We start from the raw sequence: 14,391 nt of genomic DNA, 5'->3' as shown, positions 1-14,391 counted from the left end.
TAAAAGAAAAAAGTACACACAGTACATATATCTCTAGGCTATCTTCTCACAGAGATTAAACAATTGATGTAACTCATGGCAACCATTTCAGTGTAAATGATTAGATCCATTTTAAGTTAAAAAAAAAAAATCAATCAGATCACCTGCATTCAAAAGCATAAATCTTTCCAAGTCTTCATCCTACTATATATCACTGCCCCAAATTCCTACAGTCCAAAGCCCTCATCATTCTGTCCCAGCTCCCCTTCTCTCCTTGGTGTTCTCCCTTTCAGGCCTCAATATCAATTCAAGTCATTATTCATCAAGGTTCTATTTGCTTTGGGGGTCACAAATGCAAAGCAATTACCATCTTTACCACAAAAAACTCACCATCTACTAGAGAAATGAATGCCTGTACAACTATACTTTATGGCTGACTACAGTAAGTGCTACTGCAACCGTGAGGTATATGATAATTTTTAAGGTCAGAAGATATCTCAACTTTGGAGAACAGAGAATTCACAGATGAAATAATGTGTGAGCAAAGCACTGATACAGGATAGAAAAGAGAGGGACAGATATACCAAGCAAAGGAAATGTTGTGAGTAAAGGCATGAAGTGTGAAGGCAGTGGCTGGAGATGATGCTAAAAGTGTTGGTTGGGGGACTTCCTTGGTGGCGCAGTGGTTATGAATCTGCCTGCCAATGCAGGGGACATGTGTTCGAGCCCTGGTCCGGGAAGATCCGACATGCCCGGGAGCAACTAAGCCCGAGCACCACAACTACTAAGCCTGTGTTCTAGAGCCCGAGAGCTGCAACTACTGAAGCCCGCACGCCTAGAGCCTGTGCTCCACCACAGGAGAAGCCACCACAATGAGAAACCCAAGCACCACAACAAACAGTAGCCCCCACTCGCCACAACTAGAGAAAGCCCTTGTGCAGCAACAAAACCCAATGCAGCCAAAAATAATAGGTAAATAAATTTATAATAATAAAAAAAAAGGTTGGTTGGAGCCTTATTACACATCAACTTAAACGCCCCATGTTATATCTTATGCACATATTATTTTAGGGCTGCTAAGGGCAACAAATCACAACTAAAACTAGATGTAGGGACTTCCCTGGTGGTTAACACTCTGAGCTCCCAAAGCAGGGGGCACAGGTTCAACCCCTGGTCAGGGAATTAAGACCTCCACATGCCACATGGTACGGCCTGGAAAAAAAAAAACAAACCAACCAACCAACCAAACAAAAAAACTAGATGTACTGAGGCAACTGAAAATTAGAGCAATAAAGCAGACAATATGACGTAGATGATTAAAGCCTAGTCATTCCAGTGGCAATGAACTGACTGGGGTGCATTTGGTGATGCGATGCAGGGAATTCACAAATAGAAAGCAATGGTTGCCCATATTATGAAATCCAGCTGTCACCCAACTGCTGTTCTCCCCACCTACTCCCTACCATTCTAGTCAACCTGGTTGAAATCTCTCATACACCCCTATTCCCATATATTGCATAAAGCTTTATATTAGATATTAATAAAGTAACATGTTTTAGAGAACAAAGATACACCTTGTTCAAAATCCATCACATAAAATATTACTCTACAGATGTGACTTCATCCTAGAATGGGCAGAAAACGCAAAAGGCTTCCTCCATAGCATTTATTTGGGGCAGTTTAGACATACCACTTAAATCTGGGTACCCTCTCCACCCCCTATTACATTTGTGAGTTCCTTAGCAGTAAGGTCTAACTTTTTGATGCCCGCCACGTTTACAGCGCCTTGCTGGGCTCTGGGAGGTGTGGTGAGTCCCGGTCCGTGCTCTCAATCCCTCCTATGCATTGTCCACATGAGTAATCAACTGCACAGAGTTTCAGTGGGACTGTGCATCTGTGTGCACAGTCATTATTGTAAAATGTGTAGACAGTGTGATAAGACAGCCTGGTGGCACAGAAAGAAACTGTCCTGGGAATCTGAATGTCAGATCCAGGTGGTGTGACTGGCTAAAGGCAGTTTTTGCAACCATATAGGTAATAATACTAGAGTTTCAGATGACCTGATTAGGGCAATCAGAATTTACTGAGCCCTCATTCAGGATGTTGAGCTATTCGGCAGGACCTCAGGCAGGACAGGAGAAAACCATCTCTACCAACCAGAGGGCAACCCCCATGAGACTTACAGAACACCGGTTACTCTCTGCTGAGAACCTATTTTTTTGCACTCAACATAGTAACTGGTAACTTACGGATTTCTGAGTCAAAGAGCTGATTTCTGCTAAAATTCCAAATGAGTCCTCTATAGGACCATTTCCAGGTGATGCAGGAGTAAAGAAATGATTCCTAAACCTACTGGATAACAACTGCATGCTCACTTTACCTCTACCTTGTGCTGCAGTACTCAGGCTGCCGTTCATTTATTCTACAAATACTTACTGAGGCGTGACGAGTGGTCAGGTCTAGTGCTAGGTGTTGGGCACACAGGAGTAAATAAAAAAGATACCCCTGATCCCTGAGCTCTGTAAAGCTAACATCTGGTTTTGAAGACAGTCACAAAATAAGGGATTACAATAAGTTGTGACGAGTTTCATGACGGGGAAAAATGCACTGTACTCCGAAAAGCGTATCAGGGTCTAACACACAGTACACTTGTAATGCTCTGCTCATCTTTAATGGAACTCTAAATTTAACATGTTGTAACACATATAGTTAAGTAATGAAAAACCCAGCGATGAAGACAAGGAGACCATCAAGAAGTGAGCTAACCTCCTCTAAAGCACACCAGGGACGTGGAGGCATACTGAATGAACAAGGAATCTTCTCTTCCTCTTTCTTAAGCTATTAAAATATACATAAGTGCTTCCTGAGGTGACTGTAGTTTCATTTTTACCAATATCAGATGTTATTTATAAATCAAACCAAATAATCTACTATAGCTCAAAGAAGGAACTCAAAATCTGAGTGCAGCCCACAGAGGACTTGTCTCTCCCTTGTTTGGTGAGAAGCAAGCTCTCTGGAAATCCTTGATGCCAGGTACATTTCAAACCCTAGCTCTGGTTCTGGCTGAAAATTTAGCCTTGTTACTTAAGGCACATTCCCTTCTGGCCTCTCATGTATGTTGGCTTGAAAACTCATAAGCTTAACTCTATTTGCATAATTCCTTTTCTTGAGAAACAGCCCAGTTCTTCTTACTGTGTTAAATTCAGCAAAAACAAGGATGGAAAATTCAGCGACAAGGACAGGAATATTGAGACACCAAATGCCTATCTCTTGGGTGCAGGGCTTGCCCACCCTCCTCGGAACGCCTTCCTGAAAGTGTACCTCGGCCATGAAATAGAAACAGACTCTTTCCCTCATGGTCCACGTATAAACAACAAAGCAGGCTCAGTCTTAGGCAGACAGCAGAAGGGCAGCATACACATCTTTAGAGTGAGGGAGGGAGTATCACAAAGTCAAGAGAGACTTTCAGAGGTCATCTTCCTACGGTCTACATTTAAAATGTGGATGCCAAAGAGAAGCACTTTTTTTCTCGATCAAAGTTACTCAACTTCAGCACGACTGACATTTTGGGCTGAATAATTCGTTTTGTGGGAGACTGTCCTGTGTGTTGTAGGGTGGTCAGCAGCATCCCTGGCCCCTACTCTCTAGATGGCGGTGGCACTCTCTCCCCCAGTTATGACAACCAAAAACGTCTCCAGACAATCGTCAAATATTCCGTGAGGGATGAAATTCTCGCCTATTGAGAACCACCCTTAGGTCACTTATACCCCACGTCTTGGGGCTATAATTGAGATCCTCTACATTACTCTGCTCCCAAAAGCCTCAGAGCTGGAATACAGGACTTCCAGAGGAGACCGGGGCTGAGCCACTGATCCTTCACTGGGCTTCAGAGATCCCGGATCGAAGGTAACAATGGGTGGTTGAGCCACAACCCCAATCTTTATTTGGATTCAAAGAAAATGAATCAAATTATTTTAGTGCATGGAACTTCTACCACTTGTGACAAATTGATTTACATTAGGCTGAGGTGACAGGTAATTACAGAAATCACTTTCTGGCTCAACTTGTCCAAATTCTAGCAAATAGCTATTTGGAGAGATTTTTTAGTTAATGGAAGATTTTTCTAGAGCTCATCAGTCCCTGGTTTGGAAAACACTGCAAATTACTTATTGGTTTATGGTCATGTCTCAGGTTTTATCCTGGCCTGTATTTGTTGCCACTAATAAAAAGTTCATTATACACATCAGATATGCTCTTAGCACCTAATTCTAGGAAATACTACACCAGTGACATCCATAGAAAAAATATGTAAATATTAAATTATAATGAACTTAGCTAATTCGCTTGAACAAATAATCAAATTGTTCTTATTCTTATCTTTTCCCCCTAAACTCTCTTCCTTGGCAAACTCATAACTCTTCGCTCTAACAAGAAGCCTCACAAATGTATTTCTAGAGCCAATATTTCTCCCAAGTTTCAAACCTTAATTTCAGCTTATAAACATCAGAAATGAATGTATGCAATTTCATGAAAATCACATCAACCACGCTGTCTCTAATATGGTAAACAGCTAACACTTCTTCCTGCTCTAAAATTCTTAATTATGCAACCATTAAAATTATCTGTGAGGGGATAAATATAGCTATGTGGGAAATGCTAATCATCTAAAGTTAAATGAAAAAGCAAAAAATAAAATCCTATATATACAATGAATATAACTGTAAACAACATAAATAGGTATGATTAGAAACATATACAAAAGTCACAGGGATGAGATCTACAATGAACGTTTTCCATTTTGGAAAGCCTGTAATGTGAAACTCCTTGTATTTATTATTTTAAAAATATTAGAATTCTTTGATATCTGACAACATGAACTCACCATCTTTCTCCTAAGTTAGCCCCTGAAAACCCATCATTTGGTCAGAAACTCTGGCTCCAAGTCTTATAATCATCTTGGATTCTTCCCTTCTTACCTACTCACCCACTGCCTACACCACCACCAGTCACCGGCTACTGCAAATGTGCTCAGCGCACTCAGCTGCAGGGCACCCCTCCCACTGCCTCCAACCTGGCTCTCACAATACGCCATCTCACCAGCGCCTCTGACTTGGTTCTGCTGATTCTCGGAGCAGCCTGCAAAACCCTTTCCCCTTCCCCCCACCTTCAACATCTAACACCCAGCTCTGAACATGTCACTTTCCTGCTTACTCTGAAGACTCCCTAGTCTATGGTCTCTGGATGTTACTCTAATCAGGCCCTCTAAAATCTGCCGGAACCTCCTTTTCAGGCTCATCCATCACTATGCCTCACTAATCCCAGTGTCCATCCTGTGCTTTTCCATCTCCAAGACTTTTCTTCTCTACCAAGAATGCCTGCCCTCCCAATATAATGGTCTGAATTCCGAACACCTTTCAAAGTTCAACACAAATAATATCCCTTCCTTGAAATGCTGATCTGCCCAGCTGAATGTGGGGGTCTCCTTTTGAATTTTCCCATTGAACTTCTCTTCTGCTACAACACATACAACTATCTTGAATTATGGTAATTGTGGTACATCTTTATCTTTTTTTCCTATTAGATTATAAATACTTGTCTTGGTTTTGCTTTTCATCCTATAAATTTTTATGTATTGTTGGTAATGTAACTATGTTCACAATGAAATAAAGTAAAAAAAAATTTAAAAGTCCAATAAACTATCTTTTCTAGTTTAACTGTAATAAATTTATTTTGACCTAATCTCACAGCTAGATTTTTAAGAAGCGAATTTCACCAGTGTGTTCCAGATAACACCCTTACATCTCCTTCTCTCTTTCCTTCTGAGAGTCTCCGCAGAATGGCGCCTCGTCTCAGATCGTCTGCCTATATACACATGAGGCTTTTGATAGTTTTATACTCTCAATGCTTAGAGATATGACCAATCAAGCCCCTTGAGACAAAGTTTATAAAGGGCTAACGACAACTTGATTCTCTATATGTTAAACATTTAGTAATTATAAAACTCATCTAGAACATGCAAATCGTATAAACTCTGCCTAGCAGGACAAAACAGGAACTTTGCACAGATAAATGATGACATGTTTTCTATAGACTGTGGGATTGCGGCTACTGGTTAGGACTCGAAATATATCTAGGTGGATAACTGATATATAATAATTTACAAAATTCTTCTTTTAAGCAAGGCAGCTACAATTCAACAATAAGAAATACGATGAGGTCCTTTTTCAGGCATCAGAAATATATATGGTTTCTTTTCTTTACTCTCTTCCTTTATTATAGAAGAAAATTACCCTGTTACAGGCTGTATAGGAGGGGGATATAGAGGAAGAAAAGAGACAAGAAGAAACACATAAAGCGATGGTACTTCTAATGTTATGGTTCACAATTTGAGTGAGCTCAGAGGTATTCATTTTATTATCATGCTGCACATATTCTTTTCTAATAACTGTAACAAAAATGAAAGCTAACACAGACCCTGTGCCACGCACTATTCTAGACACTTCTTTTATGTTAACGCATTTAAAAGTCACTATAACAATATAATATTATTTGCATTTTACAGATCAGAAAATTGAGGCACAGATAACTTCCCCAAGGTCACCAGGCATTCCAGCTTGCGAAGCTGTGCTCTTACCACTCTACTATGAGGTATTTTGAAAAGAAGAAAAGTAACAAAAAGTTTAAAAACAATAGAGTCCAAAGACTTTCATAGGACAGTTACATCAAGCCATTCTTTCACTCTCTCAGACTCACTTGGCCACTTAATGCTTCCTCAATGAATTCCTATCTACCGTAAGAGATTTCCAGTCTCTCATTATGTTTAACTCTTTTTCAGAAACCATATTACTCCCATCGGCCTTGCAGTTAAACACAAGGATGCAAAGTTTTCTTCACCACTCATCCAAAACCAGACATCCAAAAACCAGATCAACTCCCATCCCTGTTACAAAGCCTTTCCAGAAAAACACAAATGGTTGAAAAAGCAATTCTGCTACCAAAAACTGTGTAAGCCCAACCAAGTAACTGAACCACTCCAGATTCAATTTACCTATAAAAAGAAGGATCTGATGATGTATGAGGTTACTTTAACTCCAAAGTGTGAGTGCATGTTGATCTTTCTCATCTTTGAACTCAGATTATTATTTACAATCACAACTTTAGCTTTTCTTGTTTGTCATTTATCCTGGTGGGCCTCTGGAAACTACCACATGTGTTTCCCTCTCTCCATTAGTCAATAACTAAATCAGCAAGCAATTAGGAAGCCATGTGCCAGATGCTCTGTTAGGCACCAAAGGGATAAAAACAATACTAAGAATATGTAATTAGTTTTCTCTTACTAACTAGTGAAATTTTCCATTATGCCCGAGTCAAGAGTTTAGGACTAACTAATTGGAGAAGTTACAACATGCGGTTTCCCCGAATGAGCCACGGCAGGTGGTCCTCGGCCTTAGCTAACCTCACACCTCTCTGACTGCATCAGCAACTGTTTCCTCTGAGGACGGTGTACTGAAAAAAGGCAGGAGGTGGTGGAGGGGAGGATGCATCAGCTGCTCTAACCGGGGGAAGGAAGCCAGACTCTGATTCTCACGTGGTAAGTGATGCTGGCGGATTGCCAATTCTCTCCCAACACTATCCCCATCTTTTTCAAGAACAGAATTCTGGGCACATGGCTGCTCAAAATAAAGACTACACTTTTCCAGCCTTCCTTACAACCGTGGCCATAGGACCGAGTCCTGGACAATGGGATAGAAGCGGAAGTGTCCTGCATCACCTTTCTCCTGCCAGTTGGCTAGAATGTAGACATTTTGGCAGGAAACGGGGAGCCCTTGTGGATCACAGGCTGGAGAAACATAATCCATGATACACGAGTCTCTGATCACGGGGTTCAGCCAATGCTGACCTAAGTTAATGCAAAATAAAAATAAATTGCTGCCTTGTTTCAGCTGAAATGAATCCTAACTAATACAGCCTTCCTTTCCTCCTTTTCTCCAACCCTATCCTTCCTGCCTACCTGATTCTTACTTATGCTTTCCACCATATTTGTTTTAAATGTCACTTCTTAATAGCCTTCTGGGACTTTCCTGGTGGTCCAATGGCTAAGACTCCAAGCTTCCAATGCAGAGAGTCCGGATTTGATCCATGGTCAGGGAACTAGATTCCACATGCCACAACTAAAAGATCTTGCGTGTTGCAACGAAGATCCGGTGCAGCCAAGTAAATAAATAAATATTAAAAAAAAAAAAAGAACAGCCTTCTCTGTCCTCTTCATCTGCCTTCCAGCAGGCCCTATTATTATTATTATTATTATTATTTTGGGCTACATTGGGTCTTCATTGCTGTGCGTGGACTTTCTCTAGTTGTGGTGAGTTGGTGGGGGGGCAGCTACTCTTTGTTGCAGTGCTCGGGCTTCTCATCACAGGCTTCAGTAGTTGTGGCACGTGGGCTCAGTATTTGTGGCAGGCGGACTCTAGGGAGCACAGGTTTCAGCAGTTGTGGTGCACGGGCTTAGTTGCTCCATGGTATGTGGGATCTCCCCGGACCAGGGATCAAACCTGTGTCTCCTGCACTGGCAGGCAGATTTATTTTTTTTTAAGCTCTTTATCAGAATATAATTGCTTTACACTGTTGTGCCAGTTTTTGCTGTACAACAAAGTAAATCAGCTGTACTTATATTCATATATCCCCATTTCCCCTCCCTCCCACCCTCCCTATCCCACCCCTCTAAGTCATCACCCATCATCAAGTTGATCTCCCTGTGTTATGCAGCAGCTTCCCACTATCTATTTTACATTTGGTGGTGTATATATGTCAATGCTACTTCCTCACTTCATCCCAGCTTCCCCTTCTCTCCCCACCCTGTGTCCTCAAGTCTGCTCTCTACATCTGCATCTTTACTCTCGGGCAGGCGGTTTCTTAACCGCGGCACCACCAGGGAAGTCCCAAGCTCTATTTATAAATACACTTTTCTAAATTTTTCTTTCCTTATATTTATCACAGTTTGTATTTATCGATTTCATTGATTTCTATCTCCATCACTAGCCTTGAAACAAAGATTCTTTGTTTTTGTTTTCTGCACCATGGGCTCTTCTGTGCCTAGCACAGTGCCTGACAGGAAGCAATACATATTTGTGGAGTAAATGACTGAAAAAAGTGGAGGTCTCCCCACTCTAGGAACTCTAGAACATCCACAGCAATTCTGCAGGCCTCTGCATTTATGCTTGCTTTAACAAAAATCAAGGGGAAAGTTTAAAAATACTTCGTAGAGTTGCTCTCAAATGTATTCAAAGGGCATGGCACCTGAAAATGGTGGTGCTTGCTTAAAAAAGAGAGAAATTAATAGATAAGATGAAAATATCTTCATCTAAACAAATAATGCATAAAGCATATAATGGAAAATCACCTTTCTCAGTTTTCGAAGTTTGCTTCTGACTTTTTCACGTTTCTATTGTCTGTCTAGTGCAGTCACACCACAGGTAAAGAAGCATAGGAGGAAAACTTTGTAAGAATTTTCTCTATATGTGTACAAAGAAAAAGGCTATTGATCTTAGTAGCAGGACGAGGGAGGGCTATTTGAGAACTATTTAGTTCACAGAACCACATGTTTTAGACACTTCCCTGCATTAAGTGCAGAAATATGTTTGTAAGCATGTAGCTCAACCTCCAATAATGGTACATTCTAAATTAAATATTTTTCATCAAACACCAGATTTTTCATTCATACCAGAGATTGCTGCAAATCTTCTAAATTGTCTTGGTAGCTTTAGACTAAGGAGGGATTTCTCCCTGTTTATAAGAAGGCAGGACAATTCAACCACTGCACCTTCAAACTTTACTAATGATCATTCCTTCCATAAGGTGCTCTAGAAGATCAAAGGCCCAGACTTAGGGATATAAAAACTAACCATTTAGGTAAATGGCTCAAATATAAGACTCTGCTATTAAAACATTATTGAAAGGAAATTTAGAAATGGTCCTTCCATTTGGCCCGCTTCTTAACTCTCAAACCAAGGTGCTGACTGCCATGCTGGTACCTTGTGATTCTAAACGGAAATCCGGAAGCTTAGGCCTACCAGCCTTACAGATAGTAAGCACTTTCGCTACGAATCTCTCACCTTTACATTTTCTGTAATGTAATGATGTTTGGTTGGCTTTTGTTATAAAATATAAAAATACCTCAGTGATCAATGATATTCTCTCTCCCTTTCCCCAACTCTATCACACGCCCCCTGCCAACACACACCCAGAGCCATGAGTTAATTTGATGGGAAAGAGACTTGGATTCTTTCTTTATATTTGAATCTAGCTCATAGAACTAGTGACGGAATACACTGTTGTGGAAGGATACAGAGAACAGTGACTTGAACCACTCCTAGCTTTGCCACCTATTAGCCTATAACTTACCTTTTCTATTCAACCATCTGTAAAATGGGGACACTGATGACAACCACCCATGTCTTTCAGAATAGACTTAGAAGAAAAGGGAACCCACTATTCAAGAGCTCAGCCTTGACGCCAGGCTGAATTGTAATTCAAATACTGGTCCTGCCATTTCATGAGCTGTGTGATCTTAGTGTGAATATATTTACCAGAGTCTCTAACACATAATAAATGTTAACTGATTGGCCCCTGTCATTTCTCCTTTGAAAATGTAAAGCGTTCCACCAACATTCACTTCTATTATCTAAAGATGCACATAAAATAGGACGTCCAATAACAGAACATTCATCAAATGCTTGCTCAGTATCCAGCATCATATCCTTTCTTATTTACAAAGCTGGCCTGCCATCCCCAGACAGGATGCTCACATCTCTAACACGATTACAGAGGCAGAAGGCTGGCCTCAATTCCCTCCAGTCTTTGGAGACTTAACCAGCTGTATCAGTTAATAACTTCACTAAAGATTATCCATCAGAAAGAAGGGGGAAGAAAGTCCTAATCGCTCTAGTCAGAGATGTTATTAGTTACGTACTTGGCTCCTAGGAAGTCTGCGTGGCATTTATGGAAATGGCACACCATGGGAAAAATGTTACCAAAGTGAACAAGTATTTAACCTAAGTATTAAGTGGCTCCCTGTCATCTACTGATCCATTTCAAAGGTAAGGCATCTTCAGAGAAAGTTTCTTCCTGATTATCTACAGTTCTGACACTTTATTTGCTCAGAGATAAAGTTTTTATTTGCATTCCATGGCCATTTCAATAAATGAAAGTTGCCTTTTCTCCCCCTCCTGTTAGACAGTATAACCACATAGAACAGTTCCTGGATTAAGTGATCTAACCTCATCCCCATTTAATTTGTCAGAAGCAAGCATTATTGACATTTTTTTTAACCCTCCAATTGAACGTCTAGGGCCTTCTTTCTTAATGAGAACACTACCATCAGAATTTTGGATTTCATTATTAGCTACTTTCTGTTTAATCTCAGAGTAATCTCTAAAAGAGGGAACCATGTTATCTTCTCCACAGGAATTTAATGCAATTGCTACAACACTTCTAAGAATGTGACATGGTTCAATTTCTCATGTTTATAAACACTAGCAGATAGCAATATGTGAGTAAAATGTATGATACAGCATTTTGAAAAACAGCACTTGGGAGTTGTCATAAAAATGTACTATACCGTGGTTGGAGAGACATAAATAAAAACTGCAGGGTGTGGCTTTATCTCTCCTGAATAGTATACTCAGACCAACATTTGAAAATGCCTACCATATCACATTTTAAAAGATTTTCCTACAATATATTTCTACAACATGACTGGAGAATTTTTACAAGAAATATCTAGTTTAGATAATTTATTATCAGAATAGTTACATAGAAGCACCAAGAATAAATTAATATATCCTTCACATATAATGGGAATCCAGACATTCCCTCTGAGGACTCATCCAATTCATATTTCCCTTTCCCTTCCCGCCCGCCCCCACACGCTCGCTCTCTCTAATTTTGGGGAGAAAAGGTGCTAAAAGCATTTTAATGTAGTAATAATATTATTAGCAAAACAGGACTTAATTGAAAGTTTTTACTTGGGTCATGACAAGCATTAAAATTATAAGATAAAAGGGTGCATACATTTGAAGATGACAAGTTGGTATATAAATTCCTCATGCATGGAGAACGGGTATAAAACTTATTTCTAACCTCCAAATGCTATAATTTGTATATATCTTTACACCCAAACAAGCCATTTAAATCTCAGAAGTCAGAAATGATCATGGAGCCCTCACTTGTCGGCTACCACAGTCAGACCACCATCTCCAACGTTTCATTCGATGCTAATAACTATACAGTGATATTATCTCATCATTAATTTTCTAGATGCTTGGCTGAAATTGTCTAAAATAAAAGCATACTACAAAAAAAAAAAACTAGCTTAAGGCTAGGTTTATTGTGAATTGAAGTTTTTTTCTCAATTTCAATGTTTAAATTTTTTCTAAATAACAGCATGTACCAAAGGCCCTTATCTTTTTAAAAGTTTTGGATATCTAATTGTGAAGAATGACAACCCAGATTATTGTTTTTCTTTTTTCTGACAATGTCTGATCTATCCCCAAACATTAACTACAAAGTGCCACGGTCTAGTATGGTATCATTAAAAAGTCCATTAAGACAGGCTTTCCAGAATTTCCAGCAGAGCTAACATGTGTCAACTCCTGTCCGCAGCAAGGCTAGCAGAAGGCACCACTGGGCTGGAATTAGAAAGCAATATACGTTTTCAAAACAGGTGTTTCTGCTGACATAACCGTTAAACATCCCGCTCCTCCACAGCTCCTAGAAGAACAGGTACTTTCTCATTTTAATTTTTAATACAAATTCCAGTATTCCATAAAAAGCTGCATTCCTGGGAGAATTTCCAGAATAATATGACATCTCTGAGGTGCGTCCCTTAGTATGACACCAACGCTCACCCTCTAGCATTTGGAGACCTATTAGTGGAAGAAGGATCACAGACTAGACTTGAAAGTCATAAAAGCAATGAACATGGCAGCTGGCCTTCTCTCTCAGTGGTGGCACAGAGGTGGTGGAGAAGTAAAACATCTAAGAGGCCGTTACTCTTCGGTTCCTGGGAATGCACAGCTGCACGACGTACGTCAAAGGATGAGGCAAAACTGGACATTCCAGAATCGGAGAGAGTTAATGAGATCTTAAAGATCAGCTAGCTCAGGGACTCTCAATGCTTACTGTGTATAAGAATATGCCTGGGCTTCCTAGGTGGTGCAGCGGTTAAGAATCCGCCTGCCAATGCAGGGGACACAGGTTCAATCCCTGCTCCAGGAAGATCCCACATGCCACGGAGCAACTAAGCCCGTGTGCCAAAAAAAAAAAAAAAAAAAAAAAAAAAGAATATGCCTGGACCCACCCACTGACCTTATGACTCAGCAGCAGTACACAGTGGTAACAGAAGTAGCAGGAATAGAAGTAGTAACTACAACACTATTTCTAAAGCACTTGCTTTGGGCCAGATACTGTGCTAGATTCCTTACTATCACCTTATTTAATCCTCACAATAGTCCTGTTGGGTAGGTGCTACTATTTCCCCCGTTCTCCAAATGCAGAGACCAAAGCACAGAGTGGTTGAGGAATCTGTCCAAGGAAAAGCAACCAGGAAGGGAATAAGTATTCAAATCCAGACAGGCTGGCTTCAAAGTCTGAGCTCTTAATCACTACACTAAATTACCTACCAACAGGGCTAGGGTGAGAGCCAGGGCATCAAGACAATGCCATGATTGATGCTGATCTTTTCTTTTCTCAATGGAGAAACTGAAAGCCAGAAAAGTGACATCTCTTATTGACGACAAAAATCCTTCAGTGCATTTCCAGGGAGAAATCAACCAATACATGACACCAGCTACTCTTACACATTTCTCTACACACTCTCCTCTAGGGAGGAAATGGACAGATGGCGTGATCAAAAGCCATGGGTTCCAGCTGTGTTGCTCTGACCCCGGTGCTGTTCTGGGATAGAGATTTCCATCCTTTTCTGCCCAATTTACTGTTCACTCACAGGATACAACACACTCCTGAATCAGTATAAGGGGCCCCCAATTATGGTGGTTCTCAAGAGAGTGAGAAAGGGGAAAGGGGAGGGAGAGACGCCATCCCCCTAAAGGGAGACAGTAATCAGAACGTGGGAGATGAGGTTCACATAATTTGAGGGTGGAAATAAAGATATGATTCTGATATGGCTCCCGAGGATGGTCTTCCTTCCCTTAAACTGACTATTCTGAAACCTTAGTACATATATGTCAAAACGTCATTAGGTCTTTGCTTTGTTTTACCATATACAGGCAGGCAGAACACCAGAATGATCAGATCTACCCCAAGCTGCAACTACTCACATGCATTCCTCAAACGGTAATAAATACATTTCCTAACAACATCCGATATGTAGGATCAGGCCAAAAATTGTACAGA

General features: G+C 40.4%; 1 protein-coding gene across 1 annotated transcript in view; it reads right to left on the bottom strand.

Moving 5' to 3' along the window:
- Positions 1-14,391, bottom strand: part of ARFGEF3 (ARFGEF family member 3) — a 165,627-nt gene that overhangs the window by 106,192 nt on the left and 45,044 nt on the right. The window lies entirely within an intron of this gene.

Source organism: Hippopotamus amphibius, chromosome 6 (assembly GCF_030028045.1).
Source record: "Hippopotamus amphibius kiboko isolate mHipAmp2 chromosome 6, mHipAmp2.hap2, whole genome shotgun sequence".
Taxonomy (NCBI): domain Eukaryota; kingdom Metazoa; phylum Chordata; class Mammalia; order Artiodactyla; family Hippopotamidae; genus Hippopotamus; species Hippopotamus amphibius.
The sequence above is the reverse complement of the archived record's forward strand: the minus strand, read 5'-3'. Positions and strand labels throughout refer to the sequence as shown.